Raw genomic sequence first — 12,487 nt, 5'->3', positions numbered from 1 at the left:
TCTCCTACCTGGATTCCTACCATAGCCTCACATCTCCCCATAGCTATATTCTCCCTCCAGTATATTCTTCAAACAGCAGCAGCCAGAATGAGCTCGCTTCATGTCACTTCTCTGCTCTAAGTCCTTCAATGACTTTCTATTACACTTAAAATTAAGTCTAAACTTCTCACTGTGGTCTAGAAGGCCCTGCGTGATCTTTTTTGCTCATCTTTTTTTTTTTTAAGATTTTATTTATTTATTCATGAGACACACACACACACACACACACACACACACACACACACACAGAGGCAGAGACATAGGCAGAGGGAGAAGCAGGCTCCCTGCAGGAGCCTGATGCGGGACTTGATCCCAGGACCCCAGGACCATGCCCTGAGCTGAAGGCAGATGCTCAACTGCTGAGCCACCCAGGCGTCCCTTTTTTGGTAATCTTATCTATTTCACTCTCCCCTTCAGTCACCATTATCCAGTCCTATGAGCTTCTCGTGTCTCAAACAAGCCGAACTCACTCACTCTTCCAAGACTTTGCAGACACTGTTTCCTCAAACCCTTAGAATCGCCACTCATCTGCCTAATCCTTGCTGCCACTTGAGTGTCACCTTCTCTGAGAAGTCTTTTCTCTAAGTATAGTTGCAGAATTAAGGTGCTTATGGCTGCAAATGTCAGAAAACCACAACCTAAACTGGCTAAAACAGTAGTGCAAGCTCCAGGCCTGACCCTCCAGGCAACCTCCTCACAGCAGTCCTCCAGGGCAGACCACCTTCTGTGTGGCAATGTCATCCATCCCTAGATTGGTTGCAAAATGGTGGCAGCAGTTCTAGCCATCTCACTGAGGCACAGCTGCAAGCAGAGGGGCCAGAGCAACTATCTCTTCTTGGAGCTCAAAGGAAGGAGGAAGCCCAGCCCAATAGATTTTTATTTCATTGGCCAGAATTGGGTCATATGATAACTGATAAATCAATCTCTGGTGGGGGGAAGTGGAGTTATTGTGATTAGCTTTGATTGGAGGTTTTTATTCCATTCTGTACCAAGCACACCTGGGGTAGTTTTGTGACATCCACAGACACCTTTTAAGAATAATGTTTGTTTATTTATTTTAAATATTTTATTTATTTATTCATGAGAGACACACACACACAGAGATAGGCAGAGACATAGGCAGGGGGAGAAGCAGGCTCCATGCAGGGAGCCCGATGTGGGTCTCCATCCTGGGACTCCGGAGTCACGCCCTGAGCTAAAGGCAGATGATCAACTGCTGAGCCATACAGGTGTCACTAGAATAATGTTTTTAAATGCATACTATTAAGATCAGCTATAAAGAACTATACTTCACAAAATTACTAAATTTGTGATCTACTAACATATATTATCTTTTGTTATCATTAGACCCTAATAGAAATTAACAATAATTGGTCTAATAATAATGTCATTTTTAAAAAGATTTTATTTACTTATTTGAGAGAGAGAGAGAGTGATTGAGAGAGTGAGAGAGCACAAGTGGGGACAGGGGCAGAGGGAGAATCAGACTCCCCATTGAGCAGGGAGCCCGACGACGTGGGGCTTGATCCCAGGACCCTGGGATCACTACCCGAGCCAAAGGCAGACTCTCAACTGACTGAGCCACCCAGGCGCCCCTAATAATGTAATTTTTAAGAAGTGTATAGTATAAAGTGATATTTTGAGATGTTGGTGATTTATTTTTTTTTAAATTTATTTATTTTGAGATATCTGTAAGAGCTGATGAGTGGGGGGAGGGGCAGATGGTGAGAACTCCTGGCCAACACTAATGACTTGAATTAAATTAATAGCAATTTATTTTATTATATTATATGCAGTAATTACATATATAGTATTATGTATATTAAATTATATAGTGATGTATTTGAAGTGCTAAGCATAATGCCTAGTACATGATAGATGTTGAATAAATGATAGCTTAAAACACAAAGATCCACAGGAATCTTGGGAATACAAAACAAAAAATAATGTAATTTAAATCAATTCACTTTATCCTCATAAACTAGGGATGGGATTTCAATCCAGTATATTAAAATATACTACTCCAAGTCAATTTCACATATACATTGAAGGCAGTTAGAAGATTGGCAAATGAAACTAACTTGGTGGATGGATTAGAACCCTATCAAGAAATATTCAAAGTCACACCAAGCTTATATTTTTAAAATGATTTATTTATTTATTTATTTATTTATTTATTTATTTATTTATTTTAGAGAGAAAGAGAGAGAGAATGGGTGGGGGAAGGGCAAAGGGAGAAGGAGGGAGAGAATCTCAAGCAGACTCCTTTCTGAGCAAAGAGCTTGACTTGTGGCTTGACCTCAGGACCCTGAAATCATGACCTGAGCTGAAATCAAGAACAGGAGGCTTATCTGACTGAGCCACCCACGTGCCCCCACACCAAGCTTATTAAAGTTAAACTTGTCCTTTGATGCCATGATTTGGCACCACCATCCGCTGTGACTGATATGCCTGGATCATAGCTCACTGTGCCACGTTGCTGATACTGGATAAACCAGGACCAAGACTTGGCACTGCATCACATGGTGTGGTCACCTTGGCTCAATGCTGGGTAGTTCTTGCTTACACCAGCCATGCATCTTCCTTAAATTTTAGTTCCTTGCTCTCCTCTCTTGAGAAGGAGGTAATTTTATGACCATTAGGATATTGTATTTTGGTCAGAAAGATAAAAGGTCATCTTGACCTACAGGATGAGCTAGGGGAGGCAAGGCATTTGCTTGCTCAAGTGTGTATTTGGGTCTGACAGGAGAAACTTGAAGAGATGGCTGTTTTCTATTGATGGTTCTTATATATTCTCTCTATAAAAGGGAGTATTTTCCGTATGTCCAGAAGTGTTATTTTATTCTCAGAATTACCCTGATTTAGTCATTCAAAAGCATTGTCTTCTACATACTAAGCTCCTAAGGTTGGGGTAAAAAAAGACCTGAGTTCAGATTCTGACCCTGCCACATACTGTGTGACTCTGAACAAATAACTTAGCTTCCATATTAGTAATAAAATAATATAATACAGACTATTAATGTGATTAATACTATATAATTATACAATATACAACAAAATAATAAAACATCATATCATATTATAATGTAGTAGTAGTAGCAGTAGTAGTAATTGCAGCAGCAGGAGCAGCAGTAGTGTTAGTAATAACAGTTATGATTCACTCTTATGAGGCTAAGTGCTTTGTATGGATTCTTTTATTTAATTCTCACAACTGTAAGAAATAGCTTATACTTTCTCACTTTACAGATAAAGATATGAGGCAAAATGGGTTATTTAATTTGCTTATAAACTTTATTTTTCTTTCCTACAAAGTGGAGATAATTGTGCTACTTACCTCATAGAGTTGCTATAGAGATTAAATTGCACTATGTTTCAGGTTTTCTTTATATATATAATAAGTGCTCAACAAGTGACATTGTTAGGTAGTATTAGTTTACCCAATCTTTTTTTTTTTAAAGATTTTATTTATTCATGAGACACACACACACACACACACACACACACAGAGAGAGAGAGAGAGAGAGAGAGAGAGAGAGAGAGGCAGAGACACAGGCAGAGAGAGAAGCAGGCTCCATGCAGGGAGCCCGACGTGGGACTAGATCCCTGGTCTCCAGGACCACACCCTGAGCTGAAGGCAGCCTTAAACCGCTGGGCCACTTGGGCTTCCCCTTAAGATTTTATTTTTAAGTAATCTCTACACCCAATGTGAGGCTCCAACTCACAACCTCGAGATCAAGAATTGCAAACTCCATTCACTGACCATCCAGGCACCCCCAAGAGCTCTATTCTTGTAACCTAATTATATCCAAAGCCCCCACCACTAAATGTCATCGTATTGGGGCATTAGAGCTCAACATATGAATTTTGGCAGGGGGTGGGGGGCATAAACATGGTCTACAAAGCTAAATTTTCAGTATGAAATTTCTCTAGTCTTGGGTTACTTACACAAAAAAATCCCACATAAACTGACTGGCTGCTATATCCAACGTCAAAACTTCATTTAAGAAGAGAGTAGGAGTGAAATTCATGGTCTTTTTTTAAGCCATCTGTCTACTATTTACTGAGTAGCAATTGAACCCATCTTTTGTGAACAAAGATTTCCCTTGCGGGTGGAAAAGCTCCCTGTAGCCTTGGATGTGAGCGCCACCTGCTGCATGCTGTGCACAAAGCCTTTTCTGTACCTCAACCCAAGAACGGCGAATCATTTCAATTGTTTTGTTTTGTTTAAAATAGTTTTTTATTGCCCAGAAAATTTTTTCTTGTGTCTTATTTTGTTTGTTTGTTTTCTTTTTTAACAACTATAAATTCAAGCTTAGGGAAGCTTGCTTTGTCTTGGGAAAAAAAACAGTAACAAGAAAGCTGTTCTATCATTTGCTAACCTGATCTCATCTTAAAACAGAGATGGTAGTCATCTTGCAAGAGTAAAATTTATACCATGAACGATGCAGGTCTAAGCCTGGTGGCACTAAAAGGAGACAATAGCATTGTTGACAAAATTATAATGTGCTGGTGGCATTTGAGGAAAAGAAGCTCTTGCAAATAACAGTAAACTCTGTTAGGAAATTCTAGTGTCTTACAGGCCAAAAAGGGAATGAGGTTAGTAAAATGCCTCAACAGAGATGAATAAAATACTGGATTTGAGAGTTGCTGGAACTTGGATATGTAAAATTAGGGTGGTAGGTTGGGTCATGCTTACAGTGGTCTCAAGTTCAAAGAAACTACTGTGACAATATACCACTTCATGGCCACACGCTTTTCCTGGGCTGTTCTTTCCTTTCCTTCAGTAGGTGCTGGCAGAAAGTGTGCTCAGTCGCTTTCCAATATAGATGCCTAGCCCCAAAGCCAAAACATGAGAGAGGAAGAGAGACGGAATGAACACCTTAAGGAATCCTGCGGAGAAAATATCCCCTTTCTTCATGGCCCCACTTTTCCTCTGCTTAAAGAGACGGAGCATTTGGAGTGTCTGAAGTGGAACTCCTTAGGTGGAATGTTTTCAGGTCTACTGGACCAGTCGGACACCCAGTCTATACTTTTCTTCAAAGCATCGACTTCTTTCTCTCTTTCTGCAGCTTCTTCTTCTGACTGAGAGCTATGGTCCCTGCTGGTGTGCATCTCCACATCAGACATAGTCTGCCCATCCTCTTGTGGGGAAGGGCTGCTGCAGTGAGAACTGGCTCTTGAACTACTCTGTCCTGATTCATGCTGTGCATCCAAAAGAATTTTCTCCATGTCTCCATTGTGGATAGAGGATGAAGAAGGTACATGTTCTAGCCCCCCATTTTTCCCATTGCCATTATCATTGCCATTGCTGCTGTTCATGGGTAACTTCACCCAGGAACTGTTGAGCCTGGCTGGCAGGGGCAAAGGCTGTTCACCTTCCTCTCAGTTGTTGTTGTTGTTGTTGTTGTTGGGGGGCGATGTGGCGGCTGCTCTAAATGAGACGACACTGTTGGGCTGCTGAAAGAACTATGGCCGCAGCAGGACCATCTCTGGTTCTTGGGCAGCAACACCCATTTCAGTTCTTAATGGGAAAATGCCCAGGTAACACCCCTTTTGATTTTAGGTCACATGGCCAGCTGTAATACCTAATGAGTAATGTAATCTTTGGGCAAATGTGCAGATTTTATAAGAAAAACACTGGAAACAAATCCAATGCAAAATATTCCACTGAGCTATTGTTTATAAGCTTGCGAGTGCCAAGAATATAGTAAATAGTTCTCTGTTTATATTATGAGCTCACTGAGTTTTACACATTGGTGACATAGGCAGTTGGTGGGTGGCTTTTTACCTTAAGGAGCCTGTACCTATATCTTGCAGAAGGGTAGGAAATTAGGGACCCCTTGGCTATGATCACGTGTTGGCTTCAATACTAAATATGTAATCTCATCAATTTTAGTTTTGGTGCTATATTCCCTGTTTGGGACTTTGGGGAAAATTGTTTCTTGTTTCACTTTTCCAGCCAAGATTTTATTTATTGAGAGAGAGAAAAAGAGGAGGGAGGCAGGTAAGGGCTGAGGGAGAAGCAGACTCCCTGCTGATTGTGGAGTGCATTGTGGGGCTGGGGGGGGGGGGGGTCAGGGCCTGAGCAGAAGGCAGTTGCTTAACTGACTGAGCCACCCCGGTGCCCCTCTTTGTTTCGCGTTAATGAGCTCTGTGAAGATAACTTCATCTGTGAATTATGGACTTTATGGGGGCTCATAGTAGCATTGGAACAACTTGTGATTTCCATTGAGGGCAAGAAGGTAGAAATGGATCTTTAAGGGAAGTAAATACATGTCTTGGCCTATCAAGAGCTTCATGAAATTTCTGCCAGATTGATCCTTGGGAAGGACATGAAAATTGCAAAGCATTGTTTGTGTGGTAGCTACCTAGGAGTGGTAGGGGGAAAGGGACAATTGTCTAACTTTCTTCTCCTTGGATCATTTTTGACCACTTTTGCAGAAATTTAAAAATTTTGATTGCTTTTGCCATAAGTTTTATATGTGGGCCTTTTTTTTTTTTTTAAACTTTGCATTTATTCATAGAGACAGAGAGAGACACAGGCAGAGGGAGAAGCAGGCATCATACAGAGAGCCTGATGTGGGACTCGATCCCAGGTCTCCAGGGTCACACCCTAGGCTGCAGGTGGCGCTAAACCACTGCGCCACGGGGCTGCCCTCCTCCGCTGCTTCTAAGGGGCTCTGTGCTTCTGAGAAAGCTAAGGCTACATTGGGGGCGAGGCCCTGACTTGTTCCAGGGGCTAGCACTGTGCCTCACAGCACCTGCTCAGCACTCCTCAGCCCATGGCCTCTAGGAGCTCGCCTGCATGATGATGAGGTAACAGCCACAGGGGATAAGACCAATGCCCTCGTTAAAGCAGCCGGTGTAAATGTTGACCCTTTCTTGCCAGGCTTGCTTGTAAAGGCCCTGGCCACTGTCAACATCGTGAGCTTCATCTGCAGTGTAGGGGGTGGTGGACCTGCCCAGCTGCTGGGTACTGCACCAGTAGAAGGTCCTGCTTCTTTCACCAGTGCTGTGCCAGCTGAGGTGAAGAAAGTTGAAGCAAAGAAGAATCAGAGGAGTCTGATGATGACATGGGCTTTGGTCTTTTTGACCACACCTCTTCTGTAACCTATTCAATAAAAAGTTGAGGGCAGCCCTGGTGGTGCAGCGGTTTGGCGCTGCCTGCAGCCTGGGGTGTGATCCTGGAGACCCGGGATCGAGTCCCACGTCGGGCTCCCTGCATGGAGCCTGCTCCTCCCTCTGCCTGTGTCTCTGCCTCTCTCTCTGTATCTATGAATAAATAAATAAAATCTTAAAAAAAAAAGAAAAAGTTGAACTCTTAAAAAAAAAAAAAAAGTTGGTCTGTAGGTTGTCACTGACCCAAATATTTTCTTTAGTATATTATTGGCATGAGAGGACCAGTTTCCTGCTTTCAGGATTTTACAAAAAGCTGGTGGCATATATTTCTCCTGCCCCAGTTCCCTTTTCCTAGTACTGAAAAACATCATGCATAATTCACAAAGGAGTCTTCTGGGGTAAAGCAAAAATTCTCTTTCTTTGTTCCAAAGTTGGTTAATGGATTTTTGTGGCTAAAATTTCTAAAACTACAAAATAGGATTCAGATTTGGAAGGGGATTAAGGCAGATAGAGCTTTCTGTTTTTATTTTTCGTTATGTGCAGCTTAGGACCATGATAACAATGGTGTTGGAATTCAGTATTTTATGGAAAAATGATGGGTTCTTGACAAGAATCTATGTTGTAGATGTTAGCTAGAGTTATTTTTGCGATATATACAATTACAGAATCATTATGTTGAACACCTGAAACTGATATAATGTGTTATATGTCAAATATACTTCAATAAAAAAGAATCTATATATGACATTACATGACATTTAGCACTCTTGTCTGTACGTATATCAATGCCAAGCCAGAACACAGAATGGAGATGCGACTTCTTATACCTACAATGGTACAATCAGCTCATGAGATTGAGGTATTTTGTCCTTGCTAATGATTGCATGTTCAGATTTTTGGCTTCTCAGGATCTTTCAGGATGCCATAACAGTTCTACGTTTCTTGCACTCCCAGTCTGGGACAACATTTATCAGTGCTTGGGTTTCTGTCCTCTAGCAATTCTACGCCATAATGTGCAACTCCTGGAAGTTTTTTCAAATGTGACTTTCAAATGGAGTTTTTATTGCAGTTGGTCTAACAGTGCTATCATGTAGATTTGCAGCATAACTTAGAATCTTCTTGATTTTACACTAAATGGATTTTAGTATTCTCTGTTTTTTCATCATTGGGTTTTCCAAAAATATTGCTGGGCAGAAATTTGGTTCTGAGCTTCTTTGGAACAGAAGAGAAATTGCAGATTTACACAGTCATATACTATAGAAGTCATCAGATTTTGCAAAAAGAGTTTGAAACAAGACAGGAATGGAAGTGAAAATCTCAGTGGGTCTTAGTGTTTCATCACAAAGTTTTGTGGTAAAACCAAGATGAAACCACAAGTTTCACTGTTAGCCAGACCAGCACTGGAAGAATGATCGATTTCAAGGTTAGCTAAGGTCAGGCGGAAACTTGGCTTGTTTTATTCATATGTTCAAACTCCAGACCTACTGAATTTTGTATGATTTGGGGTTTCCAAAACAGAAAGCATTTTGGAGCCCAGTCCAAAGCTGAGGCCTAGGGACTAAGGGTAAGGGAAAGTTGTTCTGTCTTGGTTTGCACTTTAGCAATGCCAAGGTGAGGGATTTTATCTCCAGTTACTAGCTGAGCCTTATTTACTCAAACTGTTCTTTGGAAGTTTACAAAACCAAAGTATGTCTTTTCTTCTTGTCTTCCTGCCTAAAAAGAAGACCAGGATTCTTCTCCCAGAATCTCCAGATGTTTCTACAGACCACAGGAAGATTTATTTCCTGAAAAATTTCATGCCTGTACTTACCAGGACTCATAGACTGTATTCAATTTCATCAGCTCAATATTTGAGTAATTCTCTAGGAGTAAAAGCAGCAAGGTCACCTACTCTGAAAGAATTGGGCCCAATGCAATAATTTGAAAAAATCATGTTGTACTTTCAGAATAAGAATTTGAAGAAAACAAAAGAAATAGTCAAGTTCAGAGCCTAAGACCTGTCTGCCAGTGAAGTGTGTGAAATGTGACACATGAAAGACACTCCTTTGGCAACTTGTGGGGAGCCCAAGTTCTAATTAGAGCATTATCAGTGAATAATATAAAGCTGGGAGTGACTCCAATTATGCTACCAAATATGCTAGAAGGTGGCAAATCCATCAAGTCAGTTGGATATATTTTCAGCAAATTATGGAAAACCTTTCCATAAGGTTTCAATCTTATAGGGTGTTATTTGTTTTTCTCAATAGCAATTTTGAGACTGGCACAGAGGTTCACTGATGCCATCAGGAGTCCAGACTTCTTTCCATTCCACATTCTTATCGTGGTCACCTTAGGATCTTAAGATGGCTGCTGTGGTTCCAGACTTCATGTTTGTATTCCATACAGGAAGAAGGAAAAAAGGAGCTGAAGGGTAGAAGGGAAAGGCTTAAGGGCAAAATGATGAAAAGGCTCATTTCATGTAGAAAACAAGAGCTTATCCAGAGGACTACCCCAGCAGATTTCAACATGTGTTGACTGGGTCATCCACTCAATAATATCCACCTTAACTAGCTCAAGATAGTTGGTCAATGATAAAAAGATACCCTGTAACTGCACAAAAGAGCACTTGGGAAGTGTTCATGCTGAGAGAGATCTCACCTACAGATCAGACCAATGGAATAATGGCCAGTAGAGAGCCTTACAGCTGAACTTGAGAGGACTCTCAAAGAGAAGGTTCTCTGATGGAGAAGTCCAGGGGAGGCAGTATCAGGTGATCACAAGGTAATTGTGTAAACAATAATTGGGCATGGGAATGGTTAAAATGTGATGTTACAAGTCATTTGTTGACCATTAAAATTTTCAGAAGGAGCAAACCAGCTAAACTCACATCTTTCAGGCTCTTAAGGAAGACTTCCTTCCTTCCTTCTTTTTTTTCTTCCATCCTTCCCTCCTTCTCCCATTCTGCTTCTCTTTCTTTCCATTTTTCCTCTTTCCTTCTATTAATATATTTTTATTTTTTATTGGCGTTCAATTTGCCAACATATAGCATATCACCCAGTGCTCATCCCGTCAAGTGCCCCCCTCAGTGCCCATCACCCAGTCACCCCAACCCCCCGCCCACCTCCCTTTCCACTACCCCTTGTTCGTTTCCCAGAGTTATGAGTCTCCCATGTTCTGTCATCCTCACTGATATTTTCACTCATTTTCTCTCCTTTCCCCTTTATTCCCTTTCACTATTTTTCATATTCCCCAAATGAATGAGACCATATAATGTTTGTCCTCCGATTGACTTAATATAAGTTTTTAGTCATGAAAAACCTCAGCATACAGAAAAAGAACTAATACCCACATAACTCCCATTAAGTTTCAATAAATTATTTACATGTTTTACCTTACCTTTCATTCTGCATGCAAAATCATTAAACACACGTTTATGAGATATACACATATGTATATGTGTATACATGTCTGCATCTACATATATACATATACACATACACATATCTACCTATCTATCTACCTCTGAGCTATTTAAGTAGATTGTAGATTCTTCACCCTTAAATAACATGAGCATATATCTCTTAAGGAGATACTTCTACATGGATGTGTAATTGCAGCACAGAGCTGTGGCAAAAAGACTGAAAAAAGAAATACAATTTATAAAGAAAGAGAAGCAAGGGGAATCCATGAAGCAAGTATGCACGGAATGAGGAGTGCCCATACAGCTTCATCCTTAAGGATGATGCTACCTTACTAATACCTGACAAACACATGGTGTTCCCTGTACACAAAGCTCACATCAGAGAGAGTCATGGCCCAGAAACATACACTTAATTTTCTAAGTAGTAATTTTTCCAACTGTATCCTAACTTTAAGGAAGAGAAAAAAGTCAGAATGTGAAACATTTTCAAGTTCTTTTACTACCCTTTGCTTTCCTCTTAAATTATGAAAAAATTAAAGTTAGAGAAAAGTTGTTCAAATAAATATTCATTTCTGTGCCACCTAGAATTAAAAATGGAAATTTAGGGACAACTTTGCTTTTAGAAAAGAGAACAACAAATCTTAATCTTCAAGTGCAAATGTATTGGAGGGAAAGAAATGAAGGTGTAAGTAAAATATTCCAGAGAAGGGTTGTTTTGTGAATTAAAACAAGATAGAACAATGGAGAAAGAGAAGGGTTAGTTTGATTTGTGGAGACTAAAATATCCACAAATGAAAAGGGTGAAACAAAAGAAGATAAATTGGTCCCAGGCACTCTTTCATGCCTACCTTATGAGAAGAGCTGCCATTTCTTTCTACCATTGGTGTCAGAGTTCCTGAAGTATTGCTCAGCAGAAAAGCCCAAATCTCACTGGTGGCCAGTGCTGACGGTCAGTTGCAGACGGAGTAGGAGATGATTGATGCGCTGTACCTCTATCACCTCTTCCAGGGGCAGGGCTGTTTCTTCCTCCTTCACAGAACTAACCATGAGCCCATCAAGAGCTGTGAGGGAACCAATCCATGGCCCGTGGTGCCCAGGCCCATCAGATTCTAGCCAAAGCAGAGAGCTCCTCTCAGGTGATTGGTGGGGGTTAAAGGAAAAAAAACCCACAATGGGGTAGATTGCGAGAATCAAGGGTGAAAAGTGAAACTAGTGATTTAAACTCAGTCAACCTGGGGTAGGGATGGATTACGGCATCAGTGCCCAAGATGCCAATGGCTTTTTTCTATCCTTCTTTACGTTGCTGGACCACTCACTTGATCCCAGAAATTAGCTTGGTAGCTAAGGCAGAGAGAACTATAACTGTGAATATGGACATACATCTCTTTCTAAAACACCTTATTTGAAAGATTAGGTTGTTAAGTGGCCTGAAGGACAAGCAGAGTTATTTCCTTTCTTCTTCAATTTTCCTTTGTCATACTTATTTTTCCCTGGTTACCCACTTGTGTCTGCTTTTGCTGCTGCTGGTCTTATCAAACCCCCACTCTCACAGGCAGCATGTTTATAGGCTGCTAGGCTAAAAGAGGTGAAAAGGTTTCCTTGCTGGCACTCACTTTCTTTGGTTTCTCTTTAGGGCCAATATACTCTTGTTTTAATTATTCTATTTCTCTTGACTCTCAAAATCTTCTTTCTTTTTAATCAGGTAAAACTAACCTCAGGCCTCTGCTGATGGGAGAGAGCTTTCAAATGCAATATTCAGAGGGTATTCTTGCCAGCAAGCAACCACCTTTTGTACAAGGCCATATGTTCTCTAAGGAATAGGAGTCCATTAACAGACTTTGTCGCCTGAGGGTTTTTTATTCTTTCCTCTTTCAGACTTGGAAGGATGTCTAAAGTGTTTATTATTAGCCTAAACTGAGAGCAAGTAAG

The 12,487-nt window shown here is 40.8% G+C and overlaps 1 pseudogene; it reads right to left on the bottom strand.

Moving 5' to 3' along the window:
• Positions 1-4,778: 4,778 nt before the first annotated feature.
• On the bottom strand, positions 4,779-5,435 carry LOC112657282 (BCL2/adenovirus E1B 19 kDa protein-interacting protein 3-like; annotated as a pseudogene).
• Positions 5,436-12,487: the final 7,052 nt, after the last annotated feature.

This window comes from Canis lupus, chromosome 8, assembly GCF_003254725.2.
Source record: "Canis lupus dingo isolate Sandy chromosome 8, ASM325472v2, whole genome shotgun sequence".
Taxonomy (NCBI): Eukaryota; Metazoa; Chordata; class Mammalia; order Carnivora; family Canidae; genus Canis; species Canis lupus.
Note: the sequence above shows the minus strand (reverse complement) of the source record. Positions and strands in the feature narration are given on the sequence as shown.